The sequence below is a fragment of the Dreissena polymorpha genome, chromosome 14 (assembly GCF_020536995.1).
Source record: "Dreissena polymorpha isolate Duluth1 chromosome 14, UMN_Dpol_1.0, whole genome shotgun sequence".
Lineage (NCBI taxonomy): Eukaryota > Metazoa > Mollusca > Bivalvia > Myida > Dreissenidae > Dreissena > Dreissena polymorpha.
Window position 1 is genome coordinate 49,278,893 of NC_068368.1, and position 21,127 is coordinate 49,300,019.

General features: G+C 32.9%; 1 long non-coding RNA gene across 2 annotated transcripts; it reads left to right on the forward strand.

The window, feature by feature from the left end:
* LOC127856844 (uncharacterized) lies at window positions 1-20,823 on the forward strand. Of its 2 annotated transcripts, none has more exons than XR_008038211.1 (7): window positions 1-138; window positions 8,374-8,524; window positions 9,375-9,444; window positions 13,704-13,839; window positions 14,220-14,354; window positions 17,432-17,618; window positions 20,504-20,823. It is a non-coding gene; the product is annotated as an uncharacterized LOC127856844 (long non-coding RNA). The 2 variants fall into 2 exon arrangements; XR_008038212.1 differs by lacking the exon at window positions 1-138 and adding an exon at window positions 1,871-1,966.
* The last annotated feature ends 304 nt before the right edge of the window (window positions 20,824-21,127 follow it).

Here is a 21,127-nt window from a genome sequence, read left to right on the forward strand (position 1 = left end):
CCTTTGTAAAGCTAACATCAAGGTGGATAATTGCATGTTCGCCTCTTCACCACATGGGACTTGAATATTGGACTGCATTTTCGTAATGAACGCCGCCATTGGACTTTAAAAATTCGTTCAACAATTTGAAGCAGCATAGTAAGTTATTTAGAGCTGTTTTTTTTCAATTACTAGTTAGTTAAAAGTGAAATTTTCAGATTTAAAATTCAAAAAAACCAAGTAGAATGACACTTTCTATAATGTACAGCTAGAAATACATGTTTTATGATATAACAATCGATTATCTAGTGAAAAATCTGTATCAAAAATATTGTTTCTCTCCACATTTTAAAGTGCTTATGTTACTGATTTAGTAGCTTTTGCAAGATAGTCCATACAATCAAACTTCCTTTAAAGAACAAAAAAGTTCTGTCAGTACATTCTACTAACATTCCAATTGTATACCTTCAATGTTAAAGAAAGTAGAAAAAAACATGTTTCAGATTTGCAAATGTCCGTTGTAGTTATGGTATTTGAAAATAATAGTAATAGGAAACAGTTATAATGACCATTTACGAAAATATACATTATATGCATCGTTTGACGATTTAAAAACCTTAAAATTATAAAGCGTTACAAATGCGAAACGACTGAATAATTTGAAGAGTTCTATTGTTATCGTCATATTTTGTGATATTACGAGGAGTGCATATATACATTTTAAAATACACCACTCACGGATAGGCAAATGGTTTAAGTTATTGACTTTTACTCCAAGGGTCAGAACAGAACAGAACAGTGGTTCGAGCCCTGTCGTCATCATCCATCATCATCCATCATCATCATCATCATCATCATCATCATCATCATCATCATCATCATCATCATCATCATCATCATCATCATCATCATCATCATCATCATCATCATCATCATCATCATCATCATCATCATCATCATCATCATCAACAACAACATCATCATCATCATCATCATCATTATTATCATCATCATCATCATCATCATCATCATCATCATCATCATCATGTCAGTGGTTAAAACAGTAATTGTGTTAATATGTTCATATGCACTATTGGTTACGCAATATATTCGATTTAAAGCGGGCTTCAAACTACCAAATGTTTTTACGGGTTATGGAGGTGAGGGTAATCATTGCTCCTTAACGTTAATTAAACTTTCTAAGCACGCTCACTTGAAATAATAAACTAGTTTTTGTAGTGAATGCTATAATAATTGTTAATTTTAATTGAAACAGTTATTTATTGAGAAGACTGGGCAAGGGAAGCTGAAATATTTTGTTAATAGAACCGTTAAAGTACGTGTTCCGTAATAAGCTTGTGGGTTATGTAAATTTAGTTTTCTATTGTAAGCATAAGGAACTTTACAAATACATGCTGTGAGGCATAATTGTCAATTATGGTTATACAATCTGTATTACATAGCTCTATTGTAATTTGTTGAAACACATATACCAAACGTATAATGGGTTTCATTTGCATGATATGAAGTCATTTGTGTTCAATAACAGCTGTCGCCAATATGTCGGCTATCCTTTTCATGATATATAAACTGATGAATAGGCCATCCACACAGCTCTGTTATCGCCATATTGAATCGTTAGCTTTCATTGGAGAACAAACATACGATAAGACATATATTATTTCGCAATCGCATGAAACAATATACCTCAAGTCTGTGTCTGTTTATTGGTCAATAGGTAATTAATGTAAGATAGTATTTCACCAAATAATACCTGCTGATGCCACCATCAGAGAAGACCCCGTAATAAACTGGCAGCATCTGTTTGATTATGAAAGGCTTATAAAAAGAAATAGGTATTATTGAACAACGAGGGTCTCGTGTTTCTACACTTAGCACCCCCTGTACGTCGATAATCCAAACTCAGTTGGATAATTTAAACTGAAGAAAAAAAAATGTCGGCCGAAAATGAAACTGAAACTGAAAGGTAGGTGATTATTTTATCATTTCTGCTAATTTAGTAACTATAAGGGCGTAATTGTTGTACACGTGTGATAATGAATGTCTGACACACACATGCGTGTTGAGGTTTGCAATGATTTAATAGTTTTCTAGTAAAAAACGATACATTTGTCTTCGGAAAATGCTAGTTTTCATGAAATGCGACCTATGTGTTGAATTATTTACACGTTAATTGACAAAAGAGCGAACGAAACTGTAACAGAGATATGCCAAAGTATATCAGGAATGTCCTTAAATATTTTACTTTGAACAGCTAGTGTTTTTCTGTGTTAAAATCATGTGATTGCAAGACGGGTATAAAAGTTGATGGATAAATCCAAACTGATATGAAAATTTCTGTGGATAATAACCAAACTCAAAATGGATAATTCACAAACTGCGATGTATTGAACATGTTTTCCAAAGACAGGTTGGATATTATTCTTTGAAAACAACTATTTATAACAAAGAAACTCACACGATGTGTATAATGGAATATAAAAAATACTTTCAACGAACATCAACATTCATTTATTAGTTATTAGTGAAATCAATTTCAACGGAACTTGCATATGTATACAATTGAGATTATAAGCAAAATAAGCATGCGCAATTTGCATTCCACGTACACAGAGATGCCATAACACGTGTTCCATGTCATTTTGGATAGCAAGAAAAGCATAGAAACTTAAAAATGTCCCTACTTATAATTTAATCACTTGATTTAAAGGGATTCGAGTCGAAGCTGCAGGTTAAAGTGGCACTTGTCTCGCTGATTTATGTATTTGTCACCATATTAATTAGAGGTTTCGAATATTATTTGAGGCATTACTGATCTGATTAATTATAAATTATATCAGAAAGATTGCATCGGATGGTACACAAATATTTAATGGGGAATATCGACGGCTAGTATAGCATTTTACTTTACGAAATATATTTACACATCGAACAGAACATATTAAATTATTTCTCAATACACAGACATAGATGTTAAAAATCTTCTGTAAATTATGTACATGTCATTTAATAATAATAAAACGTTTTACCCGTGACCCTATTTGCCGGCGCGGGAAAATTGAAGTAGTAGTACAATATTTACGAGTGAATTTATAAGTACTCCGCAATGCGCATTCTCACTGACGATAAACGACTTTTAACGGTATTTTAGCATAGACAGATTGCGAGTTCTATATGGAATGACTTTAAACCCTATTAAATCTTGGCGGGAATACTATTTGTGGACTTTTAACTATTTTTCTTTCTTGTTTCTTCAATTACGTATTGTTTCTTCCGATTTTTATGTTAATAAAATTTGCACTTTTTGTAATTTTGAATATTTGGTATTTCATTATATGGGAAAATACCGTCGATTCGCTCCTTTAAACTGGCGGCAAGTAGTTTTAGAGCCGAGGCTTGGGCACATAGTATTGGCTTTATTTCGATTCGTGGTAGGACCAGACTGATAGACGCATTCGTATGAAAATGCTTATTGTCCCCAACCTGTTTCACCGGAGGGGACTTATGGTAACATCTGTAGTTTTCCATTTTCTTCTGTTTTACATGAAAAGAAAACAAAATATTTTTTATGATGATTGTTTAACAATGCGCTAAAATGCTTTTGTTGTCAGCAATTAAATAAATCTCGAAATATTTTACAAGAGTGTTCATTTTACATTCATCTTAAAAGAAAGACGTCTTGCAGTTTGGTCATTATCCATCGACTTCCTAATGTAAGTTTGGAATTATCCATACACTAGTTAGGTCATTATCCAATTTGTATAATCTTGTCCCATACAAATACGTATATATTACGTATTCGAGCATTTACGCCAATCAAATTTTGTACATACATATATGAAAGGTTAATACATAAGTCCAAGCATTAAAACATTAAAAAACATTCGATATTAATTGATTTTGGACTAAAACTTTCGACAATTTCATAAACTTTTTCCAGATTTTCAAACATTTTCATTTAATTCCGACGTAATTGTTTTTAATTGTTATGGGTTTATTAGCGCATTGTATCCGGCAAATAACATTTTATCAAAAAGAAACGTTTATTATGTCATAACTTACCTTAAATTAACGTGTTCTTAGAAATGAATGACTGCAGTCTTAATTTATTTCGCCATTGTTTTCTTCAGTTTAAATTATCCTAGACAGTTTGGATTATCGACGTACAGGGGGTGACTTAGTATAATTACACTCATTTCAAACGAATGTTGGGACGGTGTCAATAACTCGATGAAGGTCATACGACTAAATGATGTCTCTTTTAATTTCCTGTCAACTGTATTTTATCAAATGCATTAGGTTCAAATGCAAAGCTGGTAGTTGTAAACAAGAACGTCGATCCACTATATAAAATACACTCACATCAAATTTAAAACTTAGTAGCACCAAACGAAGATTTTAATCATTCAATCATTCAAAATAAAAAATGGGATCATGCTCAAACAAGCTTATGGAACGGAATGATTTACTTACTTGCATATAAATTCACGCGAAAAAAGTTCCTCTTCCTCCTCCTGCTCCATCTCCTCCACCTCTTCTTCTTCCTCCTCCTCCTCCTCCTACTCATCATCATCATCATCATAATCATCATCATCATCATCATCATCATCATCATCATCATCATCATCATCATCATCATCATCATCATCATCATCATCATCATCATCATCATCATTATCATCATCATCATCATTATCATCATCATCATCATAATCATCATTATCATCATCATCATCATTATCATTATCATCATCGTTGTCGTCACTATCGTTATCATTATTATCATCATCATCATTGTCGTCGTCACTATCGTTATCATAATTAATCAACAACAACAACAGCATCAACATTATTACAGGCAATATCTTGATCTTAAGCACACTCATCATAATCATCATTATCATGTGTATAAGAAGCAGTTTCATTACTGTCGTCATAACTGTCATCATGATCAGCAGAACTTCTTCACTCTTCTAAACGCACTCATAATCATAATCATCATCAGCAGCAGCAGCTACAGCGGGTGATGCGTCATCATAATCACTATCGTCATCAAGCATGATAGCTAATGTCATTATTATTTGATAACAAAACCGGAATTAAGTTATACTTAAGAAAACGGATCATTTTTTAATGAGATTTCTAATGTTTTCTGTGTAAAAAGATGCTATTTGTATATTTTATTTAAGTTAAAAATGTAAGCTTTGTGAATACGCGACCGTGGACATATAATAATAACTAGTTGAAATTGTGCTATGCACACTCTAGGCAACTCGTGCTGCCAGGGTCTCAAGTCCCACAAATATATATATGTTTTTATGTAGCTTGTAAACTAGAACTGTAGTGCTTACCAAGTATAAAAATCATTAACTCTAGGGAAATGCATTCGTTTCTTATATGCGCTTCTTCGTGCAACGCCTTAAATAAAAGTGTGTCAAACAAGTTCGTATATGTTTTCTTTTTAATTGCCTGAGAAAAAAACATCTATAACCACGATTACATTATGATAATCGCTTTTAAATGACGTTGACCAGTAAGTCTGCATCCTTTTGCTGAATATGTTGTATTTTTATTATTATGCTCATTGGTTTTAAAGATCCTGCAATATATCTAGAGGATACGGTCTGGGATAGGATGTCAGATACACATAATTGTCACAATTCAGATTTGGCGTTACATAACGGACAATGATAAAATGTTTTGTCGCATAGGCTCGAATATTTGTTACTCTAGTACACCAGACATATATTACAGAAATTAGTCATCATATATTTATCCACATTTTATCCACATTGTATCTGTAAAAATAAAATCTTGCCGAATTATTAACATCTCTAGAAGTTTTTTTATTTAAAGAGTCCGAAATCATAGACTACGTATCCGGCTGGCAACTATGCCCGACTTTATATATCTATAAAGAATCGGATCGCTCAACTTCAACTGAACAAATGGCTTTTATATTCAGTCATAGCCAACGGTTATTAAAATACAGACGCACACAATCAAAATTAATCAATACAATACCAATTAAACATACAACACAATGGGAATATAATTAACATCGATTACAACTAAAACTGAAGATAAGATCGTTGACACTATTTAACCTTTATTATGCATCACAATACTTAATTGAATATAATTTAGGTTATTGTCTATAAACCGGACAATAACGTCCCAGATATATTGTGATTGATAACAGAATGCGAAGCTTCAATTTGAAAAAAACATCTGTAAAAGTTCTATTGCAACTGTCGATATCGCATAGTCATAAACCACTTAAACGCTAACAAGGTCGTTCAATTTACCTGTGCATTAAAAGACTGACGCTCATATCTTTAATATTTTAGATATATGATGAACGAAGTTACCTTTTTGACTACGAAAAATAGAAAAATACTGACTGATATTGAAGGGTACCAATTTTGAGAACACTATTTGATACAGTTAATTAGCCAGACGGATGAAATGTTATGATTTCCCCAGTATCTTCTTAAACTTTCAGACCTTCAATAATTAATGAGTACAAACACAACAAAAGCTTATGTTATTGTACTTAGTTTTAAATGTATTATATAATAGCTTTGTGTATCGGAGCTTCTGCTTTTCTTTTAACATAAAATGCATACTGTTTATTATAAATTGTAATTATGTGTTTTCGTACAGACATAATCGTCTATTTAAAGAATGGATAACATACATAAACATTTATAGTTTTTAAATTCAATTAATGCGAAAACATTATTCATTGTGTAATTAAACAACGGTTTTAAGCTTAGATGCTTGGGAATAAAACCTCGAAGATGATTGCCGCATGTGCTTGGATAACAAACATTCGTTAACCGTTTGTATTTACAAACACTTAACAGACAAGTATTTTGATTATTAAACGAATTTATTTAATTTTGAATTTAACAAATCTTAAATGAGAATTATATTACTTTAGTATTCTTTGAACCTAATCATTTCTATTTGTAACACCACCATAGTCTTAGAAGCTAGCATTCTATCCTAGAATAACCTCCTTCGTCGTAAGATTAATTTGTGTACAGAGGACAAATTCGTTTTCTCAAAGAAATCTAGGGGTCTCACACATGTCAGAATTGATTGGCTAGTGAGAACCGTTAGCGAACAATTCGGACCTAAGTGATGCGAAAGAACTAATAAAATAGCAAGGTGATATATTTATTCAAAACAAAATGTATTATACATTCAAAACTTTACATTAATAAAATGCTTCTTATTGAGACGTGTTTCCATGAGGTAAATTGAAATTCATGGATACAAATATATCAGCATCAAAGATACAACTGCATAAATAGACATTAAATGTATTTGCCTTCTTTTATAATTCGTTGATAATCGAAATACAACCAAAGATAATAAGAAAGCCTTATTTACAATCATTAAAGCAGCCGTTTTCTAGGTCAAAGGTAGATAATGTGATGATTACGAGTACAAGCAATATGCACAATTTACTTTGGTACAGAAATACAGATGTAAGTTCATTCGAAACGTACAAAAAGTTAACTTCAAAACATTATATGTAACTCTTATGAAGTGGCGGGATTCGTAGACACGTGTTTCACGGTCAAATCTATGCAATTAATGAACTGACAATCAATACCAAGTGTTTTACAACCCTCAATTTAATCTGAGTTGTGTGATATAAATTAACAAATCAATATTTATAAATTTTACAAAACTGAGTTAGTACCATTCCAAACCAAGTTAGAACCAGTTAAAGGCATTTTAGCGACTACAGAGTGCAATTATCCAACAGACAAACTAAATATGGAGATGAAAATTGACATATAAAAATGTTGGGAGACAATATAAAAGTGCACTGGAAAATTTCCATGAGAGTTTCGGCCCGAAAACAGAGCTTTCGAAAGTTTGAAACGCCGAATACTGGAGTCTGGTAACAATATTTCACTAACGGTTTTTTTTTTCAAAGACAATTTTGTAGATACACGTTGAAAAATAATTCAGCTAGTCGAGGTAAATTGCGGAAAAACTGATAGTAATCGGCTACTAGATTATCAATCGCTAAATGGTCACATGATACTTACTTAAGATATTAGATTGCGTGATGTAAATTTCAACTAAACAAAACGGGACTTTATAGAAATATTCACAGAACATAATCTCTCTAAGAAAAGCAAACTCGCAATACATTAAAATAAGTTTTTTTCGACATTCGGTATCGATATATGTTTTGAAACAATGCTGTGTTACAATGATTTAAGAATTAAAGATACAAATATAATTAACAAAACAGGTCATTATAAACAATCTGATTTTATGTTGATCAAGTTAGTTGAATGCACTTGAGGCAACTGTATTTTTGTTTAAAAACTGACATTTAATTAGTATATTTTCCTGACACCATGTCTTCCGACCGGAACCCATCGCTTCCTCCGATGCTCGACATATCTCATCTGAATGAAGAGGAGCGGAAAATCATCGAGGATGTGCTCCGGAGGCATAAGGAGAAAGAAGAGAAGGAGCAAGATATGAAACGGTATGGATTTGATCACAGTATGGTCGCCATATTGAGCGCAATGTAACATTTATGCTTTGTCGCATTGCAGAAAACACAGAAAACAGATCCAATACATAGTGAATAAAAAATAAAGAACGCATGCCATACAAGCTATATTGGAAAATAATGATAACCTCGATATTAAGCTTTTCGAGGTAAAATGCGGAAAAACCCACAGTAATCGGCTTCCCGATGAAAAGATCGCTAATTGGTCACTTGATACTTAGTTACGGTATTGATCAGTAGATGACCTTAAACAATGTTATGATAAATCTAACTTGTGTTAGAGTGATATAAATCATGTTCCTGCGTGCAATTTAATTAAAAACATTGTGACTTACACAGTTTACACTTTTAACTATGTTGTTACATGTTAACAGACAGACAGACAGACAGACAGACATTGTATTTGACTTGCACAATGTACATCGTCAACAACACATGTGGTTGGTATTGATATATGTCAACATGTATATGCGCAGAAAACAAGTGTCAACAAACATGAATATTTACAAAACAAATTTATACAGAAGTACAAAGGATGAACAATTTGAAAACTAAGTTATTCGATTTAACAAATTCAATCTAATACTCAACGATTCCTTAACAAATAAACAAAGTTTTATTATTTCAGACCTATTGGTTAATTGAAGCAATCGTACATACTTCATAACAGATGGATTATTATAGTAGCATTTTTTAATGTACTTCTGTCTTATATCAAGAAATGTTGAACAAATACATACAAAATGAAATTCGTTAACGTGAACGGTCATTTGCACTTCAGTTTTCAGTTGATGTAGTATAACATTTTCATGGCATTTTCTAGGAGACATCCCATAGTGTACAGCAGTAGCTGTACTATGGAGGTCAACGATGCTCACGAAGATGGCGATAAGGTATTTTTATCAGATGTCGTGTTCTTGTTAAGGGTGTAACTATTCAGACGTTTCACCCCATATGTTCATGTGTGTTTTAAATATCTTAAAATAATCCTTGAATGGCAAACGCTTCAAACACAATTGCCGGACAATACCATGTTTAGATCACCTGAGCACAACGTACTCATAGTGATAACCCTTAGTCCATCGTTCAACGTCCGTCGTCAACATTTACCATGTGAACACTCGTAAAGGCCACGTGACATAACACCCTGTCGGAACATTTGTCCCAAATGACATCTTGAGATCAAACTGGGTTACGTGAGGTCAAAAGCTAGGACACAAGGTAAAATATAAAAAAATCTGTTGAATATTATAGCACTATCATTCATTGCTCAATCTTAATGAAACTTGGTCGGTAAATTTGAACGAATGATGTCTCTTCTGAGTTTGAAACTGTAAAACGATGAGATAAAAACAAGGCCGCTTGGTCAAATTAAAGAAAAAGCTTATGATCACTCAAAAGGCCATATAAATTGCCAACTTATTCATAAAGCTTTGTCAGACCTTATGTCCAAGAGTAAATACACTGACTGCATGAAATTACGGTTGGCAGTAATGTTAAGGTAAAACATTAAAAAAAAAAAGTAAATTAAATACATACAAGAGAGTTCGCAAAACTTTCTTTTCGACAACAATTATAATATTTATCTTGATAACTTGATGCGTGTGATTTCTTGTACTTCCTAGAAATGTATGCTTATAAAATAATTAAAAGTTAATTTAACGCCTTTTAATACAATAAGGTAACACATAAAATAGTTGACAAGTATTTACCTATTGATGTGTTTTAGGCATTGTGTATGATCGATTGTGTACGATTGTGACATAAACAGGTTTACTTCATGTAATCACATTTTAACAAACGCAAAGTAGTCAACACCAAGCAAAAATATTGGATAAATAATTTCGCTATTTATGTTGCAACACAACAACATTTTTTTTATAATATTGTTTATAACTGTTTTTTTCATGGTACACAAAAAGTTTACAGCTAGGAAGACCTTTTATGTAAAGATAAATTAACAATGCGAACATAAACATACAAACGGCTGTCAAGATAATGTTGTTTGTATCCGATCATTCTGGAATACACGTTTACCGCACAATACGCATTTGCTGATTAAAATGTCCGTGATTCACATTGATAACACAAACGTTGTGTAGTTTTTCTGCGATAAATGTATTAGGAGGCAATTGGAATGTCTGATAAAACACATATACAATATATTGTATATCGTACAATTTGATAGACGTTGTTATTACTTTAATAAATTTAAGGTTATTACTAAAACTTGCATGACCCAAGTACCTAAGTTCCCTTATAATCAATTTGGATTACTTATTATGTAAATTTTAATGAAGTAAGTATCGATCAATTTACTTTAAGATATATCGGATGTGTTTGAAAATTCCAAAACTTGGTCAGATGGGGTCAAGACTATATATTGACGATCGTCAAGAAAGTTCCTAAGAACATTTTTCCCAATGATATTTTAAAAGTTGGTCTCGTGCGTTCAAAAAATAGGATGCTAGGTTAAATAAAGAAAAAAAACATTGAACAAACTACATTAATTTATTATCATATGAAACTTGTTGAGACCATTTTCCTTAATTGTATCTTAGGGTTAAACTTGGTCACGTGGGATCAAAAAATAGGTCACTAAGTAAGATTTTAGAAAAGCATTGTGAACACTCTAGATGTCATATTTCTTCGCCGACTGTGTTTGAAACTTCATTAGAACATTAAATTTTGCCCATGATATTTTGGTTTAGTTCGGAACGGGATTAAAAATTAGGTCACTTGGTCAAATTTTACAAAAAGCTTGAAAACAGTCCAGATGCAGCATTTATTACAGAATTTTCATGATACTTTGTCACAACATTTGTCGTTATGATGTCTCCGGATAATTTATTTGGAAACTGGGTAAAATGGTATTCAAAACTATTTTGCTTGATTAATTTTTTTTTTAAATCATGAACTCACAAGCTCAAAAGTCAGTAAGGAAGTTAAGGTCACGGGGTATCAAAAACTAGGTCACTAAGTAATATTTTAGAAAAAGCTTTGTGAACAATCTACGTACAGATCCAACTGTGTATGAAACTTCATTAGAACATTAAATTGTGGTCCATGATATCTTGGTTGAGTTCGGAACTGGATTGCGTGGGGTAAAAACTAGGTCAAATTTAGGAAAAAGCTGCACACTATAGAGGCCGCATTTATTGTCAAATCTTTATGCTACCTTGTTACAACATTTTTCGTCATGATATCTCAGTAGATTTCGAAATTGGGTAAAATGGTATTCTATTTTGCTGTTTTAAAGTGATATTATGGGCTTCTTACAGTTTATAGGTGTCTATTGAACCGTTATTTATTTTTGGTGTTTTCACTTCATATACACTTATATTTGTTAATGCAGCATCAACATACTAAAACAATATTCTAGAAAGAGAAAAATAATGCATTTGAATATCAACCGTACTTTCGTTTGACAACTGATAATGCATGTACGATGTGATACAAAATTTAGTTTTAGTGCAGATTCGTTCATACGACACAAAGACACAATTTTGTTTTACGGATCATTTCGGCGTACAGGACTAACCAGGCATGTAAAATATCGAATACGAAATATATTTTTTATAAACAACTCGTAGCAAGATGAGTTGCAGATAATTGGTCAGTAACCACATTTTAACTAAACCTTTTGACCTGTTTATTCTTTTCAGCTCAATTCAACAATGAAAAATGGCCGTAATATCACTTTCAAAAAAAATCGTGAACTAACTAGCTCAAAAGTCAGTTAGGAAGTATAGAAGTCAGAATTTACCGACAGACAGCTTGTCCAGAATGTAATTATGTCATTCAGCATGCAATTGAAAAATAACTTAGCAAAAACGATAACCATCATGCACTTGTGTTTTGAGTACATCAAAGGTCAAGTTCACACTTTGATGTCAAATTTCATTGTGTGCACACCGGTCTTACTGACCTGTGTACTAACGCGAAAGGAATTGTGGGACGTGGGTAGCTCTTCTTTTACGAGTGAAAAGTGAAAGCGAAAGTAGGTCAGGTAATCGTGCTTCTGATAATCACTATCAGTCTTAATAGAGATTCAAAATCACATTTAAACATAATTAAATAACATTTCTTTAAACAACATTCCGTTTTAAACATACAATAACAAACGATTTTTCTTTCATTATTAATATTTTCATTCCTACGCCGAACTACTATGGCGGAAGCGTAATTCCCCAAACCAGGGGAATGTGATGCGTCTTAATATAGAGGTGACAATAACGCAGTGACGTCACCATCTATGTATAGAATGGTCAAATTTAGCCATAAAATAGTCTGTTAGGACTGCAATCTGTCATTTGACATGTCATTTCCAAATAACTGACTACAAATGACAACCATGAAGAGACGGCATGTTGTATGTAACATTCCTCGCCTTATCTCAAAAGACGAGGTTGCTGTCAGATGTCTAAATTAAGATTTAGCCATCCAAATTATTATTATCGGTAAAAATGTACACCGTCATCAAGCGACGTGTCGAGTGTAACACCCGTATCCCTAGCTCAAAAAACACAGTCGTTCTCAGAGGTCAAATATCGCATTGAAAAATAAGACAGTTTGCAAAATCCTGTATAAGCAATAATTTATGTATTGATGATTTTAAAAAGAACTTGGTATTAGTATATATTATCACAAGATGTACGTGTTGAGTCTCTCTACCTAAAATGTCAATGTCACACACAGGGGTCAAAGTTCAGTGTGGGCCATAAAAAAGCTTTCCTGCAGTGTATCTTTGTTTTATTCAGCATGACTATCCACCATTAAGAGCCAAAGTGTGGCATGTGTCACCCTTCTCCCTGCCTCAAAAGTCAAGGTAACCCTAAGGGATCAAATGTCAACTGTGGCAATAAACAGCTTGGTTTTAACATAAGTGGAAAATAGAAACAAATTTAGATGTGGAAGCATCCATGCCCTGTGAAAACATGTTTTGTTTCTTATCATACCCTGGGGAAATTCTTAAATGTATTTCGCAAAAAATCGCAAAAGCTTTTAAAACAGCTCAGTTTCTATATATATGAGGTGAGCTATTTAGGGATCTGTTTTTAAGCTCTTTTTCACAGTAAAGCTCTTAATGTATTTATTGTTCATGTAGTTCAGAAGACCTTTGCTATAATCCCGTTCTTTGAATGTCTACAAGGTTCGACAATCTGAGGAGCTAGACGTTCAACCAGACCCAGAGTGGCTTGCACAGTCTTGGGCAACTTTGTAAACGAGATAGAAAACCCAACAGGAACCTATCAAGAGCTACCAGGATCGTCAAATGATGGAGATTGGTGAGATATATAAGAATGATACATTTCTGTAAATATATCTCAAAGTGTGTCTTTGAGTGCATTTAATGTTACTTATCGCGTCACTTACTTTGTCATTCACCCACATCGTTTGGTTTACATTGTTTTTAAGCAACATAAAATCCATTCATTGGCAACGCATGTATTGTAATTTTTAACGGATGAATGGAACTCTTTGAAATGATCTTGCGTCCTGTCTGGGAAATGGTCTTCATCGTATAAAATGTGTCTTACATTTCTTGGTTGTGGTACCATATGTTTTGTCAGACATCGTTATTATTGTCGGATTTATCTGTGGGTTTTGCATAACTTGTTTTTTCAATTGATACAAGAACAAATGGCTAAAGTTTATTCTGAAACAGGGCCGCAGAGTGTGGGAGACTCCTTGCAAGGATGTCAAGGAAGGTAATGAAAACAGATGCTGCTGAGTTCGAGCGCATAACGCAGATTATGAGCACACGGATCACTTTTGCGAACTTTAGGACACTTGCAAAATTGTAAGTTTATTACCATTGTAGCTGTCACTCAACTCTTTGAAAAAGGCTATTCAAGACAGTATTGTTTTATTGATGTTAGTGTTTCCTCAATTCAAATTAAGAGTGTAAGTTAAATACCTACTTTTGGATTTTTTCAATTGATTTTTCCACAAAGACACCAGAGACACCAACTTTACCAAGCACTGTGTGTGAAACATTTTCACAGGAGAAGTTAAATTAAAGAGAAAATATTATGTTAAATGTTGGAAATTTAAATCGTCACAAGCATTAATCATGGTTGTAAGTTATCATTAAACAATATAGAATAAACCATATATAGTATGTAAGGGATCTTGAAGACGCAGGAATTAGCGTATTTGGGCGAATGTTATTGACATAAGATAAATTATCTTAAAACAATCAAAGAGTCCCCGGGACGCGCGTTTTATTCGATACCATTTCAGAAATATCAGAGCTTTTTCCTAGGTTATTGAGATTGCATTATGCTCAGAGCTTTTCCCACAGGTTATTGAGGTAGCATTATGCCATCATTTTCAAATTGTTGTCGCTGTAACGCTTTTTTAATTTCAGTCCACTATAATGCAATTCCCATCTGCATATAGCGATTCAAAAAATCCTTAGTCTGTTGCAGACAACAGTTAGGTATTTCTCAGCGAGGTATACCTCGAACTGCGATAGTTACGTGAATACAATTTGCAAACGTATCCAATATACCCAGCACAGAATAACGCAGTCATTTAGTAATAATTAGGTATCGGTATCTTTTGATTGATGACGTTTTAGGGGCCGCATAAATACTTTAATAATAAATACTTAAATTTCAGTTTAAAGTCACACACCTTATTTGGCATAGTAAATTTGAGTATTACTAAGAAACATATTTTATCTATGCCAATAAGAATATATATGGTGGTTACAAGGTAGAAATCCGTTTTTTTTGCGCTTTAAAACTAAAAAATAATCGCGTTTGTCGAAAAGGACGTATACGTCTAGAAATCTTTCTTTCGGTTTTACAGCGGTACCGTTTAAAATAATAATAAATTACTTGCTACTTAGGCTATAGATTTAATTTTAAATTAGAATATATCTGGTGGTACAAGGTAGAAATCCGTCTTTTTTGCGCTTAAAACTTAAAAATAATCGCGTTTCTCGAAATGGACATATACGTATAGAAATCCTACTTTTGGTTTTAAAATTAAAAAAAAAAATTCTTGCTAACTAGGCTATAGATTTAATGACAATCTTGCACACTTTCAAATTGCATCTATATCTATTGATTAACATGTATTTCATTTCATTGTGTGTAGCTTTAAAGTATGAGTTTGACAGCTTGCACTGGCATATACAATTAGGAATGCAGATTAATGCATATTTTTAAATTACCAAATTGAAATGTTATTGCAATGTGTTAACATTAAAGTCAATTAATATTTATTTTGTTTAAGTATCTTGCAGGCTTATTATTTATCATATTACATATATTTTTCTTTTTAAATGTAACGTCATTGTTTCGGTTTATATTCAGGGAGTGTTTACTTCCAAAAGGAAATAATGAAATGATATAACAGTGATAACTTGATTGGAATTATAAATCAGTGTGTAGCATTCACAGCTTTGTTTGGTATTGATTAATGTTTGGCAAATAAGAAGTGTGTCAGTTTCTTAACAATATATATAACTTAATACAACACAAAAGAGGGAATTAAGAAGAATTGCATAACAGTATTTATTTGTACGACAATAGAAATTCTACATGATTTGTTAAAAAATTGCTTTATATCTCAAATGACCTCAAGAGCAGCAATTGTGATTACCCTATGCCCTACATTATGTATCGTGTGTGGCGCGGCTCGCGATGTGCGGTATGCGTAGTCAACTTATAGCTCGTTACCACTCTTGATGCAACATTTGTATGCACACACGGACTGGAAGGCAGTTGTCATTACACGAATCCGTCCGTATCTTTTTACGTCTGTACGTTCGTACGTATGTCTTGAATATCATGTTTTGTACACCGTCATGTCGAATCTTAGAACATCATAAATACCCATGAGGTCACATTTATGACTCAAGCTGGGTGTTTTTCTTGGCAATATCTAGGCTCAGTTTTAATCGTATAGACTGACTTTGATTTGGGTAATGTTAACACTCTAGAGGCCACAATTACGATATAATCTTGATGTAACTTTGCCAGAATGTTAAATTTTACAATAAACCGAGTTTGGATCTGGGTACTTAAAAATTAGGTCTTAAAATAAAATCTAGAGAACCCGTGTTAAATGTCTAGAGGCGGACACATACATATCTCAATCTTAATGAAAATAAGTCATAATGCAAGAAAATCGAGTTCAAGTTCGAATCTGGTTTAGTATGTTTAGAGACTATGTTACCAGGTCAAATCTGTATAAATATATATTTCCTCTCTTGGATGTCTGTCTAAAGTTTGAGCAAACTTGCTTTGAACGTTTATCTTGAACATACCTTGATCATAATTTCATCTGCGTTCGATGCGTCAAAAAATGAGGTCAAATGGTAACTTGTTCAAAAATAAATAAACCAAAGTAGTGGTGTTATATATTATTGTATATTATTGTGGTCAATTGAATTGTAATAATTATTTGTAATCTGAAAACTTAGTCGCGCGCCCTATGCAATTCCTACTTTTTCCATTAAAGAATCCCAAGACTTCTGTTTAAAATCCAAGGGAAAAATTTGCATTTTGATTTGTTCTATTTATATTATAAATATTGATATCGAAAATCCGAATTATGTGGTCTATTTCAATGCAAGAACGTTTATTCATCTGGTCCATTCTGACTAACGGCAAAAATATCTATAATTATATAAAAATTGTTATTAGGGCAACACATGACTGTGTCTAGTTGTAATGGAGTTCAATATAAAAACTGTCACAAATTCCACTTCTTACGAAGAGTAACTGCAACGCTATAATAACATCTCACTCGAATTCAAATTTGAAACTGATAATGGTATTGTTAAATGCATAAAACGGGAAAAGGGTTTGAGCCAAATGTAACTTTTCATCGATATGATTTTAACCTCAACATAACTTTCAGGATCTTTAAAGACGGTATGTCCTTGGAAACAATTACAGCTCTTCTTTACGCGAGCTTCTGTCTGCTCAAAGCGATGACCGAGCGGCTTGGACTGAAGTTAGAAGACGTTGTCATGGAAATCGCCTCATACATCGTTCGTATCTTCAAAGACAGAATCGCTCGATGGATTGCATGTCATATTGGCTGGGTAATTACCAGTTAATAAGCTGAATGGCATTCTTTAGGGATATATATGACATTTTATTATAAGGACTGTACTTCCTTTTATCTCGTTCTTGGATGTTAAGGTATATTAAAAAATATTATTGCTTATATCAATTTCAGCTGTTAAGGTATTGGTTTAATACATTTTCGTATTAAATTAGCTTTCACTAGCAATGAAAGTAATTTAAATATCAGTTTCATTGATGGGGTGTGTATTTGTTAAAAAGATTTATAATATTTAAAGTGCTGAAATATGGTTCAATTCTAATTCAATCATAATTTGGCCAAAACTTCAGATTATTCATTAATTAGAATGGGAATTTTCAATATTACGTACTGACCAGGAAAAGTGTCGCAATATTAACGTTTCTGAACATACTTGGGGTATAAAAATGTGAATGTAAAACTAGCATGCATCCAAATCTCGAATGTTGTCCATCCAATAACAAACAACATAAATTAAATCGTCTACGATGTTGAAACTACTGATTTTATATCTCGCGCAAATTAACAAAAAAAGATAAACAGTTTGAATATTTGTCACATCAATATTCGTTATTCGATCACAACGAAACCAGACCTTTTTACGACACAGTTTTTCCTCTGACATCGCATTGATTATTCTTTGTAAAAGGTCGGTTTGTTACTTGGTTCGAAACTGCGTGGCTAGTAACACGCTATTGGTCCCAGATATATGCCCATATGCTCTTGCCTTGGGGTCTTAGAATGTTAGTTTGCTGCACAATGCTCGCCGTCGCAAAACTATAGAGAAACTTATGACGCTTTTGTCTTGCATTGATCTTGAATTGTAAGACGTATTTTGTGGTACCACTTTGGTCAAATGAAGCATGTGTCCGTATTTATTTGGAAGATTATCTGATTGCTAGTTTGAACGATTTCTTTCTGATAATTTCCAATTGCTTTCTTCGTGCTCAGGTGTGATGCGGCGAAAAGGGTTTCCCTTATAAATGGAACCAAAAGATTCGAACGTGTGTGAACACTCTCCTATTACTGTGAAACCATTATTAATCGTCAGGCATTAATTTTCATAAATTTCGTCAGTCGACCAATCGGCGAATTTAAGATCCTAACGAACAATCATGCTCTATGTTTAAACAAAAACAAACACCAAGTTGATCAATATTTTTAAATTACCGTAGACATGAGGCATTAAATTCCAACATAATCTATGCACACGTTCACTGCTGTTTCGTAATCAAGATTAATCCGGTTTTGACACAAAGGTATGTAGATTACACAAGGTACTTAACTGACACGTTACACTTCTTTAAAACGCGTGTGCAGTACAGCTGTATCGAATTCGTTGACTTCGTTTAAATAGAATGGTAATGAATTAGCGCTAATTGTTTATAACTTTATTACCCATTAGGTGCATTGTGTTTTTCAGGGGTGTTGCATATTAGCCATCACGCAGCGAATGCCGATAAAAGACAATAAACCAAATGAAAAGATGACGATTTGTGATCAACATGCGTATTTATCACAAAATAATAAAGAATATTTTAATTGCTGCTTGTTGTTTGATTGTTTGCGTTTAACCACACTTATTACTATTTTATCTATTTTATATGTATCAATTTATTTATTTTGAAATTATTGACATTATTGATTTATATACCGGTAGTTTACTTTTTAAGAACAAACACACACATAGAGTTTATAATTTTAAGGTTGATATCAGAATAAAAAAGCATTTTATTTGAAAAAAAACAACACTTTACAATCTGGAACCTCTTTCGTATAACACAAACAGTTTTTAAACGGTATTGACAGCATTTTAATAAAAATCATACCAACTAGAACACATACCATAGAAAATAAACAAAAGTGACTAGTTTGATTTGCTATTTGATAGAATAAGACTAATTGGCAATTGGCTTCGTTGTTACAAACACTCGTTAACGGTTATTCGATCCCACTTTTCCGCTAATCATAACAATGAACGTGTGAAGGGCATACATTAAGAGGGTCCATTACTGTCCCTTGATAACAAAAGACTAGTTAATTGACATGTGACAAACAGGCCCACCTCCTGCAGTGATTCTCAAGTGTGTTCCCGCATTCGTACCACGATTTTTCGCAACTGCGATTGATCGCGAATATGTATTACACACAAATCGGATATTGACTGACGCATTTTTTTTAATTTTAAAATCAGAAATCGGCGAATTTAAGTGCTGACGAAATCGTCATTTTTATAAAAATGACGAAATTTTGTGCTGTCGAAAATAAATGGTTTCACAGTAATTCAAATCCTCATGCGGTTTCAAGTTTGTTGTATATTGACTTAAGTAGTGCATCATCGCTTTCAACAGGTCTTCTACTATTATGTTTTGCTGACTGAATTGCTTATTGAGGAGGTGGACGGCTTACTTGTCATTTATGTAGGTCAACTCGAAACCGACAATACATGACACGGCGGCGCCATTATATTTTGTATGGCGTTATATAAATTTCTGCACGTCCTACAGGGTGTTATTGAGATGCACGGAACACTTCAAACTGTCCAAGAATATTTGCATTTCTACAACATCACCATGATATTTTAAAGATATATTTGGTAGCTAGTGAGTTTATAATGCTTGGGGCGGTCAACTTCGTTAAGACTTCTTTCTACTTCTCATTTCTTCAGCCCACAAATAAACAGTTTGGAATCAAACATCCCTAATCCCCGGGAATGAGACAAACGTTGTGTTCAGGTTTCCACTTGAACTTTGAGTAAAAAAACATACTAACAATATCTTAAATAATTGTGTTGAATGCATATGACGTTCCGCTCGTTTGCGCAAAAACTGTCTCAAGATATTGATTTCCCAACATCTATTTTATTTAATGTGTGTCTTTCAGGGATCTTCAATGCGCTACTCAGTGACGCCTGTCTAATTCAAGATGATCTGTTTAATATTGGAAGATGAAGCGGATGCCAGTGTTGTGGTGACGCTGTTGAACATTGGAAAGTAACCTCCATCAGTGCCCAATTGTTTATTTACAGTAAAAACCCTAAAGTTTTTTTAATTTTAAAAAGAAAAACAAAACAGTTTAACATGGATACGGTTTTAATGTGCTTTGTATTCTATATCATCATACATTCTTAATAACAAATATATGCTTATTATGTCTTAGTTTTTGTTAGAATTATGCGCTTTGTTAATAAATCTTTTATGGATTGTTGTTTCGGAATTCGTATTCTGCGAGGATTTTATTTTACGATTTCAGATGAAAGTTTTATATATTTTAATAACATTTGACCAATCTCCGATGTTATGGATTGGGATTGCTCTGAGAAAATATATTATATCCTCCAAAACATAAGAAATACGTCAAAAATGACTCTTGAAAAATGTGCACGTGGATCACGAACCAGGGTTAGATAACTCTAATGTTAGTTAATCAGGCATGAGGTATAACAGTTTGAGTTGCTTCCCTTTGATCAGTGAAATGTATTTAAATTTATATTGAAACCTTCATATT